Source organism: Mus caroli, chromosome 16 (assembly GCF_900094665.2).
Source record: "Mus caroli chromosome 16, CAROLI_EIJ_v1.1, whole genome shotgun sequence".
Classification (NCBI taxonomy): domain Eukaryota; kingdom Metazoa; phylum Chordata; class Mammalia; order Rodentia; family Muridae; genus Mus; species Mus caroli.
In genome coordinates, this window is record NC_034585.1 from 46,480,204 (window position 1) to 46,502,030 (window position 21,827).

The window sequence follows — 21,827 nt, forward strand, 5'->3', positions numbered from 1 at the left end:
CTCCTCCATCAGCCACTAGCTCATGCAATTGGCACTAGAACTGACCATATGATCAATAACTTGATACAAAATAACTGAGTAAGAACATGTAATTGGTGTTTAGAGTTTGCCATTTGTTGTAGATTGATTGCACTTTACCAGAGCATAAAAAATAATAGCAAATTATTTTATTTGAAAAAAAAAGTAGGATAAAAAATTCATAATTACTTTTAATTATTTAGGGAAAAACATATTTTAGAATTTTGGTTGTCTCCATGTTTGTTGGACAGTACTAGGAACTGACCCCAGAATCTTGGGCTTTACCACTAAAGTCCATCTCCAGTCCTTTTTTCACTTTGACACAGGGTTTCACTACATTTCCAAGGCTGATTTAATTTACTCAGGAGCCCAGGCAGGTCTTGAACCTGTGATCCTCTTGCCTCAGCCTACGAAATTGATGGAGTTACAGGCCTGCACCACTGGATCCTTGTGTACTTGCTTTAAAAGATAAATTGTTCCTATCTCTTTTTCTCTTAGCTCCTTGGGGATTTGCAGACATCACAAACAACTTATGTGGTGCAGAAGTTCATGACCAAGCAACTATTGCATAGGAAACCAATGATTACTGATGGCTTTTACTTAAGACAGTAATTTAGGAAAACTAGCCCAAATGTATAGAACAGCCTAGATTTCATCTTTAAAATTGGATTCAGAGCTCATTTTGGTGGTGGCAAGACAAGGAATAGCCTTTGACATTATTTATGACTGGCTACTTGGATTATGCAAAAGAAAATGAGCCAAACACTGGCTTGCAAAGTTTGGCTTGTGTGAGCATTCACCCCTTCAAGAAATCAGTGAGAAGAATGCAGAGGTAGAATGAATGGTATCCAGGGGACAACAGAGGCCAGTGGGGGCGCTAACAATAAGCAGAAGCACAGATTCTATGATGACTTTCTCTGTGGTAATTGTGCAACAGCAATTCATAAGAGGATTAATAAACTACAAAAACATGTTTGCGAAATTGACCTTGAGCTGGAGAGCTTGTTCAATATATAACGCATTTGCCACACAAGCATAAGGGCCTAAGTAGGTTTTCCAGAATCTATGTAGAAAAGCTGGGATGAATGCAGCGGCCCATATGCTTGTGATATCAAGGTTGAGGAGGTGGACAAAGAGATTCCTGGAGCTACTTGGTCATCAAAATTTGGCCAAAATAGTAGTTTTTAGGACAAGGCTCCATTTTTGAAACTGGTATTCAGCACCTACATAATATTACCTAAGGTTGAACATTGGCCTCCTTATATACTAACTCATTAATGCAAACACACACACACACACACACACACACACACACACACACACACACACACACACTTGCACACACAGCCTTTGAATCACCATGCAATTTACTAAGAAAATGAAATCCTTTTCTTTCTGCAAGTCTACTCCCCAACTGATTTCATGTTCTATTACAATGCAAGTTCTCTTACTTATCATGGCTTTCTGTAGTCTCCAGCATTATTATTAAAATTTAATTGCTGTTTTCAAGAACATTACAGCAAAGGCAAAGTTGTGATAGTACTCTCATCAGTGTGATTAAAATCGTACATACAGAATTGTCACTAGTCGCTAGCAGTATATATTCAGAAGAGATCCCGGCATCCATGGGAGAGGCAGTGACAAAAAGTGAACAGCAGACATGACAAATGGCCCTAGCTGCTAGGCAGCTTTAAATGGTTGCAGATGAACAATGGGGATCAACAGGATCCTGCAGGATCAACAGTGGAAAAAAAATCTTTTTCAAACTCAAGTTAAGTCTAAGATGTCAAGTAGCGGCAGACAGGGTGGACTTTATTGGATATGCATTATGAAGTCTTCATTCTGGGGGAAATTATATACTTGCTCTAGAAACAGGGCAATTATGTGAAACGTTAATGAATACTTTCACACAAAAGAAGTGTCAAAATAGCAAAGTGGGATTGGATTTTATGAGGAGGTTAATTTCTCAAGTCAGCAAAATATTCACAATGTCAGAATTACCTCTGAAACTTCCTTGTGAAAATCTCTTCCTACATAATGACCAGACAGGAGCAGGAGAGTTTATATATTTAAAAATTACTATTTTCTTTCATATGTGTGTATATGTATGTATGTATACAATGTACTTGTGTATATTGTATATAATTTTCAAAATATAAAATGATTCATTGAGGCTTTATCAAATAACCTTGGTGTCATTTGTCCTTCTTCCTTCCTTGTCCTTTATTGGCCCATCCTCCTCCCCAGTTGGAGACCCCCTTTATTATTCCAACTCCATATCACTTGTGTCCTGCTATTCCCCTCCTCCAAGTGCCCCCAACCTATGGTTCCTTTATGATTTCTTGGTTTCTGCTTATATGCACATCTGAGTATTTGGAGCTAGGAACTGGAGACAAAAGAGAGTATGAGACATTTGGTTTTTTGGGTCTGGTTTACCCCACTCAATATAATTTTTTTCTAAATCCATTTGTTTAACTGAAAATTTCAGGACTTTATCTTTGTTTACAGCCAAATAGCATTCCATTGTGTGTATATATATGGCATTTTCATTATGCATTCATCTATTAATGAACATTTACATTGTTTCCATTTCCTGGCTCTTATAAATAGGGGCAATGTATATCTCTGTGGAGAAGGATTTCAAATCTTTTAGGCATATATTAGGGAGTGGTAGAGTTAGTAGTCAGTTTTAGTTTATATATATAAGATGTGTGTGTGTGTGTGTATTTAAATATATCTTAAATCTTATATATAGTTAAAATATATAAGTTATGTATAACTGTATATAATTAAGATACATATATATGATATATCATTATATACATACATGTACATATAATTTGTGCATGTGTATGTATATTTTATGTTATATATTATAGTTAAGCCACTTGGACTGACAGTGGTTCCTACAATAATCACAAAGGAACACAAAGCTCAGTACCAGGCATAGGAAATGTCTCAAATGATTGCTCAAACTAGTCCAAGTGACTCCCCAAACCAAATATTATAGATGAAGCTTTTGGTTGCCTTTCAGGGGCTGAGAGTTAGGCCCTGATCATGGAGACACTACATACCTAGGATAGGACATAAGACTTGTATAATATATGTTGGACCTGACCTGAAAGCCTCTTTTTTCCTGTAGCCTAGCTTCTATGGTTCCAGAAGCTGCAAGGGAGGAAGCAATTAAAAATTCCTACACAGCTGCAACACCTATGAACCATGGCATCTGCCAGCATGACAAGATATACATGAATGTGCAATCAGTGATACTTGCATGTCTGTGTCAACCAGCAGCTGTTTAAATGGACTTATGGCCCACTCAACAGGAAGAAAAACATACCTGGTACCAGAAACCTAGCCAAGTTTCCTGGGACTGGGGAGGTCTTGGACCTTAGAAAAGAATCTACTGCTGCTACTTTGCTAGACCAGCATGGTTCCTAAATATATTCTAAATTATATCTCTCTACCCACAAGTAAATATAGCTCCCACCCCTCATCAGAGAAGTCTCTCTTTACAGCAAATGCAGACTATCACAGAAATCCACAGCTGAATATGATGCAGAGACCAACTGATCCTGGAGAGCCTCGGCCAATGAATATGTCGACATCCTAACTCCTGCCTCTAAGGCTCAGGGAACACTGTGGAAGAGAGGGTGGAAATCCTATAAGAGCCAAAATACCAGGAAGTCTGCTGTGAAATGGGCTTCACCCCCAAAGGATGGCATAAGCAGGGCCACAACAATAGCCATATGGGTAGATGTGTTAACATAGAAGGCAGAAAATTTTCTGCGTTCCCAAGCTTGACCAAAGAACTACAGGCAACTGATAACTGCAGGGAGAGGAATTAAGTTTCTCCCGGGGAAGGGATGAGGCTCTTTAGCTTTTGTCCAGTGCAGAGCAGTCAGTCTTGAAACCATTTACATGAAAGTAACAAAAATGAACTTGAAAAGTTCTGCTTATACATATTTGTACACACACATATATATATACATACTTTCATATATACATACATTTCTGTGTAATGGTAATGAAGAAGAAAGGTACCATCTTGAGAGTAGGGAGAACAGGAAGGGTTGGAAGGAGGGTATCTGGAAGGGACTGGAGGGCGGAAAGGGAAGGGAAAAGTGATACAATTCCATCTCCATTAAAAAAGAATTAAGTAGGAAAGAAATAAATTGCTATTTTCTCAAGTGAAGACTTGACATGGTCAACTTGCATTTAGGGACTATTCAGTACCAAAATACCTAGTTTAAAAGCAATATTCCCCTAATTACTACAAAATGATGTCACTCAAAATTGTTCAGTGTGATTTTTAGAAAAAAAAAATCTCAGAACATGATGTGGTGCCAACTGCCTTAGACTCTTTTCTTACAGAAGAGAATGATAGCAGAAGCCACTCCCCACTAAATTCTGGGTCCGAAAAACGGGGTCATTACTCCACAGACAGCAGCAACCACGAAGTTCTGACCCGCAATAAGGAAAATGAGAAAGCTCTATGGAGTTCTGCTATTGGACCTATCAGAGCTAGGCCTTTAGGTCAGGACCTACGTCAGTCTCCTGAGTCTGAAGACATACTTCGAATCACTGCCGTGGCTTCAGAATTAACGATCCTTGGACACAGGCGCAGGTCAAAAGTCTTAGGTGGATTCTCAGTACATGCTTTCTCAGCAGACTTGCGTTTGAACCCTATAAATACTTTAAACATTTATTTTGAAGGTACCCTGAGCCTCTTGCCATGCAGTTGTCCCGGCAGTGTGGTGACCCATCAAGTCATTGACCAAGGCCCTAACCCCCACCCCTGGAGGTCCGCAGGGAAGTGGAAACTTTATCAGGTGGAGAGGTGGTACTGCCTTCCTCCCAGCCTTCAGCCTGTAGCATAGTCTGGCTCCGCTCAGCCCCTGTGCTTCTTCCTCAGCATCCGCAGAAGCCCTGCTGCCGCATCCGCAGCAGTCCTTGGTTCTTCATCTTTCCGGTTGCCCAATAAGCTAATGAGTGTTCAGTTCACTTGCAACCAGTGGTCCCTTCATCCAGAAGGCTGGGCGGACTGAAACTCATCCCACATCTTTCCAGACACACATCTTGCTTGCCTCCCCTGAGGACTTCTGCGGAAAGTTCTCTCCTCCAGCTGCCTGAAGCCGCAGGAAAAAAATCCATTCCCAGACATTTCAGTGGTACCAGGTGTCCCTCAGGGAGCCTGACATAGCAATCCATAGGGTGCAGATCCAATATTTACACTTAGAATTTGCTGAAGGTCAGTCCCCAGGTTGGCAGAGTTTAATGTCAGTATGGGTGTTACCTATCAGCGCACAAGTTACCAATGGATTTAAAAGGTAAATTGGTATCTTCTTTGGAGCAGAATCTGAAGCAGGATCAAAAGGTCCTTAAGAAAGCAGTGCTTGCTGGAGTCTGCAGCTGCAGGGCTCTGGCGATTCCTGAGAGTACTCCCTGCAGGTCACTCTGAGCCTAGCCCATCTTCTGCTGACACTGTAGAAGCAGCCTCATTTAAAAGTCAGACATGCCACACAGCTCTGACAGGGACAGTCAGACTCTCACTGTAAAAATACATTGAGGACAGAAGAGAATGAAGAAAGGGATCCCAGGCCTAGAGGAGAGCTTGCTGCCTGCTTTTCCCCGCAGCCTTGGGTCATCAGAGATAACTGCAGGAGTACTCCACCCGTGATTGTGAGACCACCAGAGTACAGACAGTGATGGATTGCCAAGTGATGGGCCGCTGGAGAGTTGAAGGCAACATCAAAGTAGTATTGAGGATGCTGAGGTCCTCTGAGAGCAAAGAGAGCCTCCTGGGCAGAGACAGAGCCTGAACCTGACCAGTGGAGATACTGAGCAATGAGTGCATTGAAATTGCCAAGATTCGGGCACGTGGATGAGCATTAGAGGCAGTGATGCACAGGAAAGGTGGGCAGCAACCTGTAGGGATGGATTCAAGTTTTCTAACATGCAGTTCCCAGGACAACCAACCCCTGTGGCTCTTCAATACGCATTCATGCTGCTTGGTCTTGCTCTTGCTGAAAGCCTGTGTTTCATGTGCTGTTAAGAATTTCCGTGGTGCTTGCACATACTGCATTGGGAGGAAGGGAACTTTGTCTCCTCGTCTCATTTTCCTCTGGGCACTAGCAGCTGTACAGCTGCTTGTCAATCAGGGCTTGCTCCCCCCTTTTTTTTTTTTCAAAATAAACTAAAATATAACAGTTTAAAAATCATATAGGCATTACCCCATGTACTTTTTATTCAGTTTCTCAGGCAAGCAACCTTTCTCCAAACTGTAGCGGAGTGTCCTAACAGTCTATTCATTTCCTTTGCTATAGCAAAGCACCATGGGCTGACTGACAGGAACAAAATGTCTCATGATTCTAAATACTAGACATTCAAACACAAGATGTCAGAGGGGCTATTTCTTCAGAGACATCCTTCTTGGGCTTGCAGGTGACTGTTTTATCATGTACCTCACAGCATTGTTCAGTGCCTGTCAGTCAAAATCGCTCTTCTTCCAAGAAATCCATTCGTATTAGACTATGGTCCACCCCAAAGACCTTTTTTTTTGGTTTGTTTGTTTAAATATCTCACTAACGATATATATGGTCCCATTCTGAGATACAGGGATTTGGGTGGGGATATATGGTTTTTCCCAGAACAACTAGGTTACTGCTGGTAATACAGCAAAGACAGGCCTTTCCATCACCATAGAGACCTCAAGTTGACCTAGGGTAGCTTCACTTCCTTCTTCCCCTCAATCCATTTAAACCTTGGCAATCATTCATCTGTTCCTCATGATTTTATCGTTTCCATGCCATTTTTTAAATAGTATCCTGGTACGTAAGGGTTTGAGAAATGGTTTTTACTTAACTCAGTCAAACCGTCAAGAGATGCATCTAGGTCCTGTTTTTCCTATGGCTGGGTGGTGCTCCGTGATACACTTCTCTTTAGTCGTCTACCCACTGAAGGACATTGGATTAACTTCAGAGTTTGGAAATATGAGTCTTGATGCCATAAATATCTGTGCCCAGGTTTCTGAGTGAATATAATTTTTTTTATTTCCCTCTGGGAAAAATGCCCAGGTGTACAATTGATATTTAGTGTTTTAAAGAACAGGCCAAACTGTTTTCCCAGAACTCTCTACTATTTACACTCTCAGCAACAATATGCAAAATCAACCAATAACTGGAGCAATCCAACTTTAAAAGTCCTCACCAGGACTTGATATTGTCGTTATTTTTTATCTTAGCCATTCTGTTAAGTGTGTAGTGGTATCTTGTTGTGGTTGTAATTTGCATTTCCCTAATGTCTAATAATGTTGAACATCTTTTCATGTGCGTATTCACCATCTGTATACGCTTTTGGGTGAAATGTCTCTGCATGTCTTTGCCCATTTCCTAATTGGATTGTCTTCATACTGTTGAGAATTGAAGGTTCTTTATATTTCCAGATTTCATCCTTTGGCAGATATGAGAGTTTGCAAATATTTTGTCTCATTCTATAGTTTGTGTTTATATTCTTTTAACAGAGAGTTTTACAGAGCAAAACCAGTTAATTTAAGAGACTCTGGTGGTTATTTTTACATTGTATTTCAGCTGCCTTTTTCTGACACCGCTCCAGCAGGGGAAGAACAAGAAGGCATTTGATTACTGCATGCTACAGGCAGACATCCAGACATCCCAGCATAAACTCCATCAATGCCCTGGGGAGCTCTGGAGGGCATAAAGTTCTTGTTACAACCTGGGATGGGGTATAAAAGGCCAGAATCTCCATTCAGCCTCCTGTGACACCAGCCTTGATAGTGGGTCCATCCTTGTAGCTGCCACGAGGGAGAAATTGAAGCTCTCTGGGTTAACATCAAAGGTGCCACAGGCCACCTCAATAACATTCCATTTTTATCAGCATTTTTTTCTCTCTCTCTTATGTCCTGTTCCATAGCAAGGAACAGCTGGGGATCATGGAAACAAGCAGAACATGAGTAGAGAGAATTGCCCAAAGAATCCAGGACTACGTTGCATGAGAATTCTAGCCACTATGGGACAACTAAGGACCCCATTTTGAAGTTATAGCCCAGACTCTCCTTTATAATCGAATAGGAATACATAGCCAATACATTGTACAGCTATAAAGTCATATGTCTTTAGGTTGAACTACTGAGTGAGAGCTACACATAAGCAATAGAAGCTAATATTCCAAAAGAGCATATCCTCTATCCTATTATCCTCCCACACTACCATGTGCAGATGTATCAGGTGCCCTTCAACATTTTTATTTCCCTATTTCTCTCTAGAGCCCAAGCTACCTGGAGTGGGGAGTAGATTTCTTTGGTTTCCAGAGGATGTGAAGATTGTCTCAGTCACATGGAATCTATTTTCCTCTCTTCATTTCATGAAGAACATTTGTTTTAATTAGACCTCTCTAATGGTAGAGTGCATGTGATATGCTTTGAAAGATAATCATTTGTTATTAAATGGTTTTTAAAAGTTCAGAGTCTCAGAACTACGGGATTGCAAGGCATATGATCACAACCCTGAGATTAGTTGGTTGACTCCGTTTCTAGATTCTAACAAGTCCAAGAAAATCTCAGGGGAAGATTCTGGCACACATTGGAGGTGCTGGGTGGGCATCTGATTACTACACTGGTCATCAAATTTTAATATCTAATTTTTCATAAAAAATAAAAAACATACATGTGGCCATTTCTTATTTAAGTTGGAAATTTGCCATAGTCTCTTTCGCTACTTTGAAAGTTGAAAGATGAGATTCTATAAGAATGTTGTGGTTTGTATAGGGCTCAGACATCAATGGTCTCTATTTCTGCATATTGAAGAGGGAATTTTATTGTTCAGAAATGCAATCTTACTGACATTCACTGAAAATGGCTGACCTTGGCATGTGGTGAGTACCTGCAGGAAATTCCAGGTTCTTCTGTCTGACATAAAGAATTCAGTAGCAAATTAGACAGTGGTAAGCAAAGTAAGAGAACAGATATAGAAAGGATATTCTTCCAAGGGAGCAGGCAGGCCCCAGGAGAGAGGAAGTTTAATATCTCAATTGTTCATTCCTTAGTGAATGGAGTTGTGTGTCTATGTCCCAAAAGTCTAAACTCTTGCATTTCATAGCATTGACTTTTTAGTTCATGTTTTGTTACATACAAGTCTACACTTTATATGTCCCATTAACAGCTTGAAGCTCCACCCAAAATATTTTAGTTAGCATTTATTTTAGTATTAGTATTCTAATGAGTCTTGGATTACTCTCAGACACTTAGAAGTGCCTCCCTGCCATACCTTTGCCAGGGGTGCCAGCCAGGTTTAGTTGACCGTTGCCAGGAATGATCCAGCCTTCCTCTTTGCCAAGGTGTAAGGCTATGCAAAAGGCCTGTACACTTTACCGCTCTACCTTATTCTCATGCTACACTGCCACCTGCAGATGAGTTTGATGACCTTTGACATCACTGCTTCTCTGTTCCTCTCAAGAGATCAGGCTCACCTCCAGTTGAGAGTCTGTTTCTTTGGTTACTAAAGGATGTAAACAATGTCTCAATCACAGGGAAGTCACATGCTTCTCTTTAACTTGTTTAGCAGACCCCTTCCAGGAAAGGGGTCCTATTTAGTCACCAGTGTCGCAGTAGCACCCTGGCTCATTGGCAGTCATTGAGTAGCATGGATTGAATAATAGAAACGAGAAAAGGATTTTAGAAAATAAAGAACAAAAGTGGTTCACACGAGCATCACATCCTGTTTGGCTGACATGTAAGGGTTAGGGTTGAAGTTAGTGTGTAGGGGAAACACCTCAGAGTCAGCAGATTCAGCCAAGGCAGCTGTAGAGGGAGGAATCCTTGGCAAAGGTCTTCTGATGGGAATGTGTGGAAAGTTTTTAGTCTTTAAGCACCTTTCACTGGAACAGGATAAAAGTGAGCCTTAGAAATGCACGTGCCTACTTTCCAGTGGACCAAATCCTGCCGTAAGAGCCTTCCATGCAGCCTAAAATTAGTACTTTAGGTAGCACAGGAGAGAAAACTAAAAGAAACGCTAAGGCAGTAGCAGAATGCACTATGAGTGACCCAGAAAGGGACGAAACATAACAAGAGCAAGCAGCAAGTCGGCTCCAAGAAGACAATGAGAAAAATCATACACCCTTATACGACTTGATATCAATTTTTTGTTGTGGGTGGATGGGTTGTGTTTTTGTTCATGGTATTTTTCATTCACAAAGGGCTTTTCCAAATTGGGATAAGATAGAGTTTTAATTATTTCTGTCAAAGAACCCATTTCTCAATCTTAATTGAGTACCCAAAACAATCTTAATATTTAGTAAGAAACTCTTGGAAAATTGTGGCATTATAATAGTTAACAACATTTGTATTTGTACTAATATGGTTGATTAAATGCCCTAAACAGTTTGTTTCAATTAAACATAAGAAAGTGAATAGAAACATAAAAATCACTCATGAACCATCATTAAACTGGTACAAAATTAGAGAATATAAAACTTCCAAATCATTTAAAATAAAGAATACAGGACAGTAAGAATGGTACCACAATTGATTTAACAGTCTCTGCTGGTCTGTGAAGATTCTTGGGTTTCTTTTATGTGCTTTCCTCTGAGTAAAGGACCTTACTAAGCCCTATGCACAGTGCAGTTGGAGAATCCAACAGGAAATATTGATACCTTTAAGATACAAAGAGAAAGAGCACCAAGGGAGAAAAAAAAAAGATAAAATCAAGAAAACATACATCCTCAAACTTAGTTATAGGGAGCAAGTGTACCATGTACCCAAGTGTGCCTCTGAGCATAGCCATATGAAGGACACCAGTGCCTCGTCCCAGTAAGAGTAGCAAGGGTTTCCCTTGGTGCAAATGTTAACAGCATGTACAGGAAGTACTAATGGCAGCTTCTTCCTCCGCAAATGACTGTAGCTAAAACTGCTTCCCTACAGAGATGTCATACCAAGATTAGTTAACAAGCCTCTTCCTTTGACTTCGTATAATAAAGCCAGGACATTTCTCCCAAGCTGCTGCAGCTCCACCAGCTCAGGCCACCTGATCCCAGATTTTTTGTATGTGTATCTGTTGAGTTCAGTCTCAAAGCTGTGCAGGTAGCAGCACTTAAAGCAAAACAGAAATTCATTTGTCCCTGAGAACACATAACTACACAGTAGCCTCTTGGTTTGATAGAGAAATGCAGGCCATCTGTGTTGTTGAAGAAAATTCCAAGTACAGACTTTAATGTCCTGGATAAGTCATACCTCTTGATACTGATAAAACAAACATCAATTTTCTCAGAAGAACTGACAGTTAGCTTCAAGTCTAAAAATTATACAAGTAAACGTCCAGTGACGTTGAACATACACACAAACACACATCAAGATACAAATAAAAAAAACTGATAGTGAAAACATGCTATGAGCTAAAACCAGGCATTACAATTATCAGACTGAATGAAAGGCAACAGAGATTCTGAAAAGCAAGCTGGCCATCTATTGTACAGATAGAACTAGAACCAACAGATTTAACATGCAATCATAAGAAATGTGCGTGAAATAAGAATCCAGTGTGTCAAATTCAGAATAAGAACTTGGAAAGGCTGATTCATCTTATTTTCATTCTGTGTATTCTTGAAGTACATTTTGAAGAGACTTCCAATACATACCCAGGAAGATGGATGTACACATATAGAATAGAAGATATGGCTAATAGAATGAAACCCCTGAATATGTCCAACTCAGGTTCTCTGGAGGAAGAGAGAGAGAAAGAAGATAGTGAGTAACAGAAACATGTGCTGATGGAACATGTAACGTGGAAGATGGAAGATGAAGGTGTGTTATCGCTAGAGGGAGGAAAAGAGTAATCTATATCTAGAGATATTCTAAAGAAAGAAGAAGTGGGTAATGCAAGAAAGCTATAGTGTCTTTAAGAACAGAACCTGAGCAGGGCAGTGAGCCATTGGATGGAACAAAGGGATCCCAGTGAAGGATCTAGAGAAAGTACCCAAGGAGCTAAAGGAATCTGCAACCCTATAGGTGGAACAACAATATGAACTAACCAGTACCCTACGGAGCTTGTGTCTCTAGCTGCATATGTATCAGAAGATGGCCTAGTCGGCCATCAGTGGAAAGAGAGGCCCATTGGTCTTGCAAACTTTATATGCCTCAGTACAGGGGAACGACAGGGCCAAGAAGTGGGAGGGGGGGGTAGGGGAGTGTGGGGGGTCATGGGGGACTTTTGGGATAGCATTGGAAATGTAAATGAAGAAAATACCTAAAAAAAAAAAAGAAACAGAACCTGTCTCTGCTTTTGAGTGTTCTTTAACTTGGAATTAGGTTGCTGGAGTTGATGTAGTGTCAATGGCCCCAGGTTGGTCATGATGTCTTATCGCAGCAATATAAAGGGAGACTAAGACAGGAGAGGGCTGCTGGTTAGTCCAGTTGGCACAGCCATTGAGGTGTCCAGGGGCCTCCTCTCAGTCTTAGTCACATACTCAGACATTTCTTCCAGGTAAAATGAAGAGATAACAAAGAACCAGGAACCAGAACTCTCCTCTAGCTCTCCTGTTGTCCACAAAGGATATTCTAAGAACTGACACACTGGGGTCCCTGGCCCTGACCAGTTTTTATCACCTTTTTTTGCATCATTAAGAAGAACTTTGCTAGGTGCTGGAGAAGTGGGGCCCAGCAGTTAGGAACACTGACTGCTCTTCCAAAGGACCTGGGTCAATTCCCAGCACCCACATGGCAGCTTACAACTGTGTAAGTCCAGTTCTAGAGGATCCAACACCCTCACACAGACATAAATGCAGGCAAAACACCAATGCACTTAAAATTTTTAAAAATAGTTTAAAAAAAGAAGGAGAATTTTGCTGTATGAAGTTAAATAAACACCATTCAATTGGGTGGGAAGCAGTTCTAGGTATAGAGAGCCCACAATGTTAAACAATGCCCATAGATTGGCAACATAAACATCCAAATGTTGTTTTTCAGGTCTCTCTTTGATAAAAACATCAGTGTGGTCTGTTAACAAGCATTGCTCTGTGCCTTTGTGATCCATTGGTGTTTGAGTGAAGACAGCCCTGCCTGAACAATCCCAAGCCAATGACTTAACACAACACGGTACAGAAAAGCAGTATAGTGCTCACGTTCCCTGGTAAGCATCAAAAGTATCACCAACAATACAACGAAAGCTATCTCCATCTCTGTCCTCATGACTTCATCCTTGAAAATACAACCTAACGCCATGGCTCTCCAGGGTAATCACAGGGAGCAGGTAATAAGAGGTTTGGATCCAAGATTCTTGTGATCAGAGGGTTGAGTTCTCCGCCCTTTGTGTTACATGAGACGAATTACATGAGACGACCCTAATCCTTTACGGCAGTGGGGCAACTTGAGCTCTTAAAAATTAATTATATCTAGGCAGACAAGGAAAGCAGAACTTAATAGTTACTGCAAACTGGCATCAATGATCTAACTATGGGAGGAAGGTAAATAAGACTACAGGGCAGTTTCAACACTGATAACCAGTATGAAACCCTAAGGTCCTGTTTTGGGAGAAGTGACAGAAATGGCTGTCTGTGAGTGCTATGGCTCTGAGGACATTCTGAGCCTAAGCCTAATAAGATCATTTAACCCTGCCTCTTGAACAACAATTTTGACCTCTTGAAAGATGTTGCTTTTCATTAAGGGAAGCATGAATGCTCTGAAGGATACAAAGGCTTTACCTCATAAAGCATTTAGTGTCTACATCACCCAAAGCCCCAGGGTTTAGGATTTTAGGATGACAATTAGGGAAATCAGAGCACAAGCCAGCTGAGTGGTACTGACAGGCTTGTTAAGGGCTGAAGGAGAGGAGTTCCCGGGAGAACTCTGAAGAATTCCCAGACTTGCTCTAACAAGGACAAGGTGAATCTCCTTGTAGCAAGCCATCCTTAATTCAGAAACTTCATTCTCCTTATTTACTCCCAATCCTCTGAGAAAATGCAAGATTCGTAGTGACTCTGAACCATGATAGACCTCACAGTGACATTCTCCGGGAAACCTTCAGGTCAACTAATGCCATCATGCAATTAGTTCCATTAACTTCAATTTCTAGAGTCTAATCTTCATACCCGCTATGGCATAAATGTGAGCAATGTGAGATAACTAGACAGACAGGGCACCAAGGCAGAATGGTCGATGTAGCTACTCTCGACTCCTACATATCCCATGGAAAGCGATTATACTGAAATATAATCTCTCGGAAGTAGGCACAAGCCTTTCTGACAAGTCCTAATAACATCTTGCTGGTCATTGTATTAAGGGATAAGACACAACTACTCTAAAGGAGAAACAAGATAGCACTAAAAAAAAATTCCAAACAGAACTAGATCCTGAGCTGCTCTGGAACACACACACACACACCCACACACACACACACACCACACACACACACACACCACACACTGTGAGTAAGGCTGGTATGCACACTGTTCTCAAGACTGCTGTATTCTACATTCAGGAACCCAGTCTTTCTTAGCCCTAAAGATTGCATGAGATACAACCTATTTTAATCCACATGCACCAGTCTGCCTCAAACCAGCACACCTCTGCTAGAACAGTGTATGCAGCAGGCAAAAAACAAAACAAAACAAAAAAACCTAAAACAAACCAAACAAACAAACAAACCCCAAAAAACCTCCCATGAAGCCTTTCAACAGAAAAGCGGTAAAGACCAAAGACACATAAACTGGAGCACCAAGCCCTAGCAGGCTCTCTTCAGCATTATTATGTATCAGATGTTAAGTGCAAGATTGCTGCTCCGGCTTATCAAAACAGGACAATAACAATAAAACAAATGCCACAAGACATTAAAAGAGTCAAATAAATTTTTACACATATTAGTTTAAGGTCTGAGGGTGTCTTTGTCCTTGGTATTTGCATCAAGGATCACTAATAGCAGGAGCTGGAGAGATGGCTCAGCAGTTAAGAGCACTGGCTACATACTCTTCCAGAGGACCCAGCTTTGCTTTCCAGCATCCACATGGTAGCTTACAAACTGTCTATGACCCCATTCCTGGGAATCCAATATCCTCTTTTGACCTTCACATGCACTGCATGCATATAACACAGACACACACTCACAGGCAAAACACCTGTACATATAGAATAAAAGAAGATTTAAGAAAACAACCAACAGCAAATACAAAAAATTTCTGAAATTCATTTTTATAATTAAACTCTTAATTTTTTTAAAAAAATCTGAGTGTTTCCAATAATCATAATGGATTTTCCTGTCTCTTTTTCTTATACCTTAGAGAGTGTAAACTTTTTTACCAACCACATAAACATTGATGATAATAAGCTTCTGTGGGTTTGGTATCATCAGCATTGGCTTAAAACACAGACATTCTTCAGAGTCTACAAAAGCCACTGTGCTAGTCAGGTTGGTAAATGTGACTAAGTTTCAAGCAAGGCAACAGAAGTAAGAATTATGTGGGTCCTGAGTCCCCATCAGATCAGCCACTGTGTACCTGTGGTCTCAGGATGCAGAGGATGCAAAGGATGTGGAGAGCAAGTGTCTCAGGAAGTGGTGAGTACGGAGGTGTTGAGAGCTTTTGGTGCCGCTTCTAGGAATTTGGCATTTGTCACTGGGTTTGGACGAGGAAGTAGGCTCAGATAAGAATATTAGAAACAGTAACCATGGGGCTTTGTTTACTACTATGCTAGACTACCAGCTTATGTGATCCTTTGCTTACCACTTTACTTAACTATTACCTTGTGAGATCCTTTTGCTGACTACTCTGCTTGATGACTTTCTTGTGTGATCTCCTTGTTTACTACTTCATTTGATCACTTTGTCTTTGATCTGAGAACTGATCAAAGTTTTTGGATGAACCTGGAATGATATAAAATCAGGCTGTAGAGAAATAAGGCAGCTTCAGCCTCAGCCCAGGCTGGAGTCAGGTTATCATTTTCTCTAACTGTTTTTCTTTTTCAATCCTCACTCCCTCGTTTGAGACCCTGTTGACTGACCAAGCTGCCCTGGTCATGCAGGGTATGAACAACCCAACCGACTGTTTTGATAGACAGCTCATTTATTCAAATAGGGAGCATATCTAGCTTACATAGCTTGAGTCAGGCGAAGGGAGGGGAAAAAAAGGACACTAGAGGAAGTGTTGTATTGGGGACATGGGCCTTCCAGATGTATCAGCTAGATTGGTGGACTGCTTGTCACATGGTTTCTGAGAAGCCAGTTTTCCAGCAGGGAAACCGAAGCTTAACTGGCTTTATCATGGCATGGCATTGTCTTTATAGAGTTGAGTAGGCCCAAACCTGATTTGAGGAGGGAGCAGCCCCATACCTGTTGTGCTCTCTGAGCGATGTCTGGGGCATGGGCAATGCTCTACTGTCTTGGGAACCCACAGTACTGACTCAGGTTGGTTGTTTAGAGGCTATTGGCACTTGATCTTCTTGCTTTGAGGTTTGAGATAAACTTAAACATCATGGTGAAAAGTGTGAAGAAAAACAAAGCTCCTCACCCATGACTATATATATTGAAATATATATATATATATATATATATATATATATATATATATATATATATATATTTATGTACATTATATATACACTGTATAGATAGATTGATAGATGATATAGATGTAGATGTAGATGTAGATGTAGATGTAGATGTAGATATAGATATAGATATAGATATAGATATAGATATAGATATAGATATAGATATAGATATAGATATAGATATAGATATAGATGATATAGATATTACATTAGGAGACCTTGAAGGACATCCAAGATCCAAACTTTAACAATTATTCAACAAATATTTTAAAAATTACAATCTTATCTGTATTGTATGTGGAGATTAAGAAAAAAAATCTGGGAACTGTGAAGCAACTTTATCACTTCTCATATGTTTGGATATATACATGGAGAAGAGACTTATTAAATGAGCAGTATGCAAACTTGACAGCCAGAGGTGACACCGGCAGAGAGATGTATGCTCAGTGCCTCTAATTCCACTGGCCGTTGTCCAAGCATCTCTGTACGCCAGGTGCAGATTTGAAAGCCAAGTTGCAAATAACATAATAGGAACCCTTTTTCTATAACCAGTTTCATCTTCGTGCTGAATCCCCACGACTGCCCAGATACAGAAAAAAGTCATCCAATTCAGTAATTATTTCCAGCCAACTTCAAAATCACCTAATTGCATTCCTGTTTAAAGATCCAATTTGAAGGGCTTCTCCTCACTCTTGAGTTTCTCAGAAATGATGTCACTTGGCTGTGGGGCGAACGAAGAAAAAAAATACGTGTGTTTTCTGCCTGTCTCTGCATAGCTGGAAAAGTCTAAGGCTAGATCTCTTAGTGGGCATTCTATCATATAAGGTGAGTTTTAGCCAGAACTCCCCCTCTCCTGCCTTGTAGGCTCTCATTTTCCACTGTTCTATGAAGACCTGGATGTTTTAAACTATATCTTAGATCTTGACAACACTTCAAAGGCCTATGTGTTAATGATGGATACATACAGTGGCTCTTTTGTGAGGTGGTAAGACCTTTAAGAGGGAAGACCTAGGAAAAGGGGGAAGACCTAGGAAAAGGTCCTTAGAGACCCTGAGACCCCTACTGTATCTACTGTGTCCAGGACGGAGTCAGGTTATCATTTTCTCTAACTGTTTTTTTTTTTTTTTTCAATCCTCACTCCCTCATTTGAGACCCTGTTGACTGATCAAGCTGGCTTGGTCATGCAGGGTATGAACCTGTCTTTTGCTCCCTGACCATGAATGAGCAGCTTTTCACTGTCACATGCTCTTGACATGGTTTGTACATAGATAGAAATAATGGGGGCACTCAATCCTAAACCAGACTTTCCAAAAGAATTGCCTAATACCAAGTTCTTCTCTTTCTGAATCGGTTATGTAGGGTATTATGTCACAGCAACAAATAAAAACCTAATAGATCAGAGATAGGTAGCTCATGGCCAAGTATGATCTATAACCTGACTTTCTTTGTTTAAACAGTTGAGAATTAGAAAAATATAGAGAAACAAACAAAGAGAGCATATGTCTGCAAAAATTGAAGAATTTTACATTTGTCCCTGAGAGCCTATCAGCCCTTCAGGTTCAGTTCTGTGGAACGGGTATTCTAATATTAATTATTGGTGTTAACCACCTGAATTATTAGAGATTTTGAGTCTTCTCGATGCCAAGCTCATTGCTGTATTAAGTAGGGCTAAGATAGGCCCTCTCTATCTATCCTAGACTTCTTTATCATTTCCATCTGCCTTCTTTGCCCAAGAGAGCTGCATTAGATCTGACTGCTTAATAAACTCTAGCCATGACACTAGCTCTAGAACCCACCTGCCTTAAGGAAGAATCCATTGTCTACTGTAATCTCTAGAGTAAAAGAGCATCATATGTTTCTCTTATCTCGAGTATTTCTCAAAAATAAAAATTAAAGCTAAGCCTATTGCAGTTTCATTGTAACTCCTTGAAAACTTCTGATTATTCAAGTAAATTTGACAAAAGTCAGATATGATCAAGTTACCCGTCCTTTATACAAGTATGAAAAATGATGATATGAACATCATATCAAGAAGTTTTTCAATTTGCTATAATTCTTGGCTTTAGATACTAATAATTTCAATCTTGATAGTCTTCTAATAATAGTTTAATATGATACCTTTTGGCCATTCACCAAGAAATACACGATTTTAAGAGAAAATCAACCAATCAACTCTCTCTCTCCCTCTCTCTCTCTCTCTACACACACACACACACACACACACACACACACACATACAGAGAGAGAGAGAGAGAGAGAGAGAGAGAAAGAAAAAATACTATAGTGCTCAGGGAGACTTTATACTTATCTGCTACATTCACCATCTATCTTGGGGGAAGAATGTCTGGATCATGCTCTAAGTACATAGTCAAAAATAAAGGTGTGCTAACTAAAATTTCAAATGGTTTGTCATTGGCCCTGTAGCTAGCTGACAAGACAGTAAATTTTGGATCATGGAAAAGTAGCAATTCATACTATAGTGTAGTGAGACCCTCCCTAAAATTGTCACTTGTGACACCATGGATGCTTTTAGACTGTGTAGGTACTTGATAAGATCGCATCCAAGGGGAAGAGGTTGAAAAATAAAATAATGCTTACCATTGTCTGCATTTGTTAATGCATAAGGAATCAATAACTCAAGAGAGCATTGACTGATTTGTCAAAGTGATTAAAAAAGGGGAGGGATCTCAAGGAGTCTGGGAGCAGTAGAGTCGGGGAGTCACTGTTTTCTCCAGTTGATAAACAGTAATTCTCAGAATTTACTGTCAAAGAAGAATCAAGTCAGTTGTCAATTGTTTCAGAACAGAGTTTGTTTTCAGTGAAAAGGCATGATGGCTTAGATTTCCACACCCCAACCTACATTCAAGCCCAGCACTTACTGAAGGCAGCCCAATTTTAAGAATTGTGCATGAGTCTATTGGCGCAGAATACTGCTTGGACTCAAACAAGTGAGAACCCAGTTACCGTAGTGGTTATGGTCCAGAGAACCACAAGACTAGATCAAGAATTGGTGGCTATTTGAAACTGAGCCAGGAACCTGGCCCTTAAAACAAAGTTTGAGAAAGCTTTCAACTATAAAATGGGGACGTAATCTGCAATAGTCTCCTCAGATGCAGCCTAGGATGACAAAGAATAAAGAAGAAACTTCCCAATCGTGAAGCTGAGGGCAGCAGAGCAGGTGTCCCCATCCCCAGGATGTATCACTGAGTCCTAACTAGAAACTACCAACTCCGCATTCAGGACCCGTGGGATTGTGAGTTGGGATTGTGAGTTGCTCTACACCACGCTCCACCCTTCCCCACCTGAGCATCTTCTTACTAAAGCCACTTTTTCCTGACTCTTCAAGATGTTCTGGCCATGTGAGCAGTGGGCAATTAGTCATCTTTGGTCATAACTCTCCAGATAATGATTCTCATTCAGAGATGCAGGAACTTTGACTTTGATTAACTGATTGGAATCGGTTTTTCAATGCTATTTCTCAAGAAATGGCAACAATTTCTCACTTTCAAGGAAAAAGGTAATGTCCTGTATTAGTGCCATGGGGGTTAATGTTAGTGCTTTTTATCGTGACCAGTTTCAAAAGAAATGGTGGGATTTTTGCTTCCTGGCCCCTTTAGAAACTGGCTAAGGCATCATGACACATCTTGGACAGAAAGTTGTGGGCAAAACCTATCACTTCCAGGCCAACCCGTTAATTTAGATACCAGTACCTTCAACGCCCTCTTCCCTTTGTCCCTGCAGTGCTTATGTTAATAGCTTATCCATCAGGCCCTGAGTGACCATGACAGGCAGAAACCCCATGTTGATCCATAGTTGACATGTTCATTTCTCACCCAAGTGTGCAGCCAGTTCGAAGCCATAAAAATCTGGGAGATGTTTGCTACTGCAACATAGTCTAATCAATCTTGACTGATAAAAGAGGCAGGTAAGGATCTCAGGAAGGAAAGAAATGAGCACGTTGAATTTATGAAATTATTGTCTTCAGATACACAGCTAGATAACAAAGACCTTTAATTTATTTTCTCTATGATACTTGCAGTAGGAGATATTGATAAGAGATTAATATCTAAAATGTATAATAAAGAGACAGGAACTCCAAGAGGGAAATAAAACTGTACCAAGAATATACTGACAGGCAATTTATGGAAGAGAACCCAAAGGCTAGCAAGAATATAAAATGATCCCTGAGCTCATTAATAACCAGAGAAATGTAAATTAGGAAAAGATATCACTTTACACCCATTAGCCTGGAAATGGAAAGCAAAATTAATTATTAAAGGATGGTAAGAATGTGACAAATGGGAATCGTTTTGCTGATGGGAATGTATGATGGGAAACTTGACTGTCCCAATCATCCCAGGAGACGATCAGTCACTAGTAATAATCAAGGTAAGAGGAGTTAAAATTATTTTTCGGTAATAAAAATATGAAATAGAGTAAACTAAACCATTTCTGTAAGTGAACAAATATGTGTAGAGCAGTACATATTTTATAAAGATATGCACAAAACGTTAACATCAAATCCATGTCAGTAGAAGACAATATTATTAAAGAACAAGGATCCACTAAACTAATAAAAGACTTAAAACATGAGGCACACAGTGATGGACACTGCCCTCTGCTCTTGAAATCTCCCTGGAAAGAAGCAATGGGCTTTCTTCCCTCACCTTAATATCATAATTGTCATATGGCCAAGTATTTTAAATCACTGAAAGAAATCCTAATAAATCCAAGATCCCTTAAGCATATAAGTAAATAAATCCCAGCGGCCACAGTGGAACGAATCAATCTTTAAACCCTAGTCTACTGATAAATATTTAACAATTGCATCTGGATGAGGGAGTGTGGGTTTTGTTTGCCGGATTTGCTGATTTCTGTGATATAACTATTCTTGTCCTGGCTGATTTTACACTATCAATCATTGTATTAACAGATGGCAAAGCTCTTATAATTCCACAGTGGACTTTGCTGAGCTCCTAGGAGTGTGTTTCCACATGCTACCTTTGAGGCTCCTGAGTCAAAGCGGCAGACCAGCTGATTTAAACATGGATCATGCAAGGGTGTTGCATAAAACAAACACTTAGACATTTTCTGTACACAGGCTCTCAGAAAGCATTTTATTTCACTTGCACCAAATCATTAATCTGAGCTAAGGGGACCTTCTTCCATCTTTCAAGTTGAAACATTTAATTGTTGCACGTGTGTAAATCTCTTTATTAAATGGTGGCCAAGTGACAGCTCCAGTTGAGTCACAAATCCT